Source organism: Trichechus manatus, unplaced genomic scaffold (assembly GCF_000243295.1).
Source record: "Trichechus manatus latirostris isolate Lorelei unplaced genomic scaffold, TriManLat1.0 scaffold00115, whole genome shotgun sequence".
Classification (NCBI taxonomy): Eukaryota; Metazoa; Chordata; class Mammalia; order Sirenia; family Trichechidae; genus Trichechus; species Trichechus manatus.
In genome coordinates, this window is record NW_004444051.1 from 8638330 (window position 1) to 8642341 (window position 4012).

A 4012-nucleotide genomic window follows, 5' to 3' on the forward strand; every position below is an offset into this window, starting at 1 on the left:
CCAATGTCATAAAACAGCATGTGTGTTACTGTTACATGAGAAACTATCTGTTCTGTAAGCCTTCACCTGAAGTACAATAAAATATTAAAAAAAAAAGATGAGGTTGAAAAGATAGCCAAGACTACACCAGGGAGGACCCTTTAGGCCGTGATGAGGATGAACTTTAAGTAAAGGAGTGGCATAATCAGAATCACTTTTACACAAATTATTTGGACAGCAATGTGAAGAATGGGTTGGAGGGAGAGAGCAAGAGTGGATGAAGGAAGATGAGTTAGGAGGTTGCAGTAAACTAGGTAAGAAATAATGATGTTCTGAACTATTTATGTCTTTATATTTAAAGTGGGTCTCCTGTAGGCAGCATGTAGTGGGGTATTGCTTGTAATCAAATCTGGCTACCTCTGCCTTTGAATTGGGATATTTGATCATTTGCATTAAATGTGACTATTGATATGTGTTGATTTAAGTCTACAACCTTGCTGTTAGTTTTCTATTTGTCTCATCTATTCTTTATTCCCCTTTTCTTCTTTGTTTGCCTTCTATTGGACAAAGTGAATTTTTTTTTATAATTCCATTTTATTTTCTTTTGTGGCCTATTAGCCATAATTCTTTGTTTTGTTATTTTAGTAGTTGCTTTAGAGTTTATAGTATATATCATTAATTTATTACAATCTATCTTCAAGTGGTATGCCACTTCACATGTATAATCGTTGTTGTTGTTGTTAGGTACCGTCGATTCATAGCAACCCCATGTGACAGAGGAGAACTGCCCCATAGGGTTTTCTTGGCTGTAATCTTTATAGAAGCAGATTGCCAAGGCTTTGTCCTACAGACCCACTACGTGGTGTTGAACTGCCAACATTTCAGTTAGTAGCCGAGTGCCTAATTTTTTGCCACCAGGGCTCCTTCACATATAAGATAAAGTATTTTTACTTTGCATTCTTATTTTTCTGCTGTTATTGTCATATGTTTTACTTTTACATATGTTATAAACCCCACACTGCATTGTTACTTTTTTTGCTAAAACAGGGAATCACCTTTATAGAGATTTAAATGATATTTTAAAAATTTTATCTATTTTCCCTTTAAATTGCAGTTTTGGTGCTTTCATTCCTTTGTGTAGATCTATGTTTCAATCTGGCATCATTTTTGTTCTGCCTGAATGACTTCTTTTAACATTTCTTGTAGATCTAATCAGCCGGTGATGAATTTCTTCTGCTTTTATATTTCTGAAGTAGTCTTTATTTCACTTTCATTTTTAAAAAAATATTTCTTCTGGGTATTCTATGTTTTTCAGTACTTAGATTTGCTCTGCTGTCTTCTTGCTTGAATTGTTTTCAGTATGATATCTCTCATCTATAGATTTGTTTCTCTTTACATGTTATGTCTTTTCTTCTTGGCTGCTTTAAAGAATTTTTTTTCTTTGTCACTAATTTTGAATGCTTTGATTATGATGTACCTTGGTGTTGTTTTCTTCATATTTCTTGTGGTTCATTAAACTTCTTGAATTAATAAGTTTATAGTTTTCATCAAATTTTAGAAAGTGTAGAGTCTGGGCCAAGATGACAGAGTAGTCAGATGCTTCCTGTGGCCTCTCTTACAACAAAGACTTGAAAGAACAAGTGAATCAGTTATATATGACAATCTAGAGCCCTGAACATCAAACACAAAGTTGAGGAATCGGACTGAGGGGCAGGGGGAGGGAGAGACAGTTAAGAAGCAGTGAGGAGTTGCCATACCTCACCTGGCAGGCACCTGGAACCCTTGAAGGCTAGATCAGGTAGGGCACAAGGAGTGAGGCAAGTAGTGGCTCTGGGGATGCCTTTTCCACACTGGGAGAGACCAAAGAGTGAAGAGGCTGTTCAAGCTTCCAGAACCAGTGAGAAACAGCCCTCAATTGGTGAAAAATAAGTACAAGTGTCTAACCTACCACTAGGATGACCCCCCCCCTTTGGGGAAGTATGTCTCTCCTATTTACCTGCCCCCTCCCCACTCTGTTCCAGGTCCTGGTCTAGCTCCAGCAATTGCAGCACCTCTTGGGCCGGAAGGCCGACCCAGTCACATGCACTGAGCCATTCTACCCAACATTAGAGAGAAAAAATTAACAAACAAGAAAAAACAATCTGCTAGCTCTCTAAGCCAGGAACTCAGCGCAGGCACAGCCCTTTAGCCTAAGCACAGGCGTAAGGGGTCCAGGGACTTTGAATGTCTTTCACTCCTGCATAGACTTGTGTGAGCCCATTTCAACAGCATAGACCCTCATTAGCACCTTACAATGGGGTATATACATGAAACCTATTTTCATCTGTATCAACTAGAAGGGAGAGTGGCGGATTTCATGACATTTTACACTGCCCTGCCCATTAAGCAGGGTCCTCACCTACCCACATCAGGGGCCTGAGGACTAGTGGCTCCACCCACTCCACCAAGCAACCCGTGACAGGGATCCAAAAATAAGTGGTGACTCCCAGCCCTTACAGTCAACAACATTGGGTGTCCATAGTCTGGCTGCAAAACCTACCTACCTACACACTCTAGGGAACAGGGACATGCCTTTCACTCGGACACTCAGGGGCAGCAGTCAGCTCCCTGCCTTGTTGAATGCATGACCTGCTACTGCAGCCAGATACCTCTGCCTACTCCAATCATCCCTGCCCATCTAGAACTGTAGGTGAGAGCATGCACCGCACACTTGGTGACCGATGACCTGGACACCTGAGCTGAATCCATACATGAAAAGTAAATGGACTCCTGGGCTCACATACCTAGTAACAGCTCTAGCCAACTGGAGACAGGACATAAAAGCTTCAAAGATGCCAATAATCAAACTACCTCACATGACCAGCTTATTTGGGTATATCAAAACAAAACAAGAAGCTAGGACACAGTAAGAAAACAGAAAATAAATATAATAACTTATTGATGGCTTGGAGATAACAGTCAATATTAAATCACATAAAGAGGCAGACCACCATGGCTTCAGCAAGCTCCCAAAACAAAGAATCAAGAAACTTGCCAGAGAAAGAGAACTTTCTGGAATTACCAGAGGTAGAATTCAAAAGATTAACATATAGAACTCTTCAACATATCAAGAAGGAGATCATTCAAAATTCAGAACAAGCCAAGGAACATACAGACAAAGCAATAGAAGAACTTAAGAAGGTTATACTAGAGCATAATGATAAATTTAACAGGCTGCAAGGGTGCATAGACAGACAACAAACAGAAATCCAGAAGATTAACAATAAAATTTCAGAATTAGACAACTCAAAAGTCATAAGAGCAGAACTGAGGCAATGGAAGTCAGAATTAGGGAGATTGAAGATAAAGCACTTGACACCAACTTATATGAGGAAAAATCAGATAAAAGGATTTTAAAAAGTGAAGAAACCCTAAGAATTATGTGAGATCTATCAAGAGGAATAACCTACAAGTTATTCTATACAAGTACCAGAACAGCTTGAGATAACAGAAAATACAGAGAGAATTGTTGAATATCTGTCGGCAGAAAACTTCCCTGATACTGTGAAAGATAAGAAGATATCTATCCAAGAAGCTCATCGAATCCCACACAAGGTAGATCCCAAAAGAAAGTCACCAAGACATATTATAATCAAACTTGCCAAAACCAAAGGTAAAGAAAGAATTTCAAGAGTGGCTAGGGATAAATGAAAAGTCATCTACAAAGGAGAGTCGATAAGAATAAGCTCAGACTACTCAGCAGAAACCATGCAGGCAAGAAGGCAATGAGATGACATATATAAACGTTGAAGGAAAAAAAATTGCCAGCCAAGAGTTATATATGCAGCAAAACTCTCTCTCAAATATGATGGCAAAATTAGGGCATTTCCAGATAAACAGAAGTTTAGGGAATTTGCAAAAACCAAATCAAAATTACAAGAAATACTAAAGGCAGTCCTCCAGTTAGAAAATCAGTAACATCAGATAACAACCCAAGACTAGAACACAGGACAGAACAATCAGGTATCAACCCAGATAGGGAAATCACAAAAAT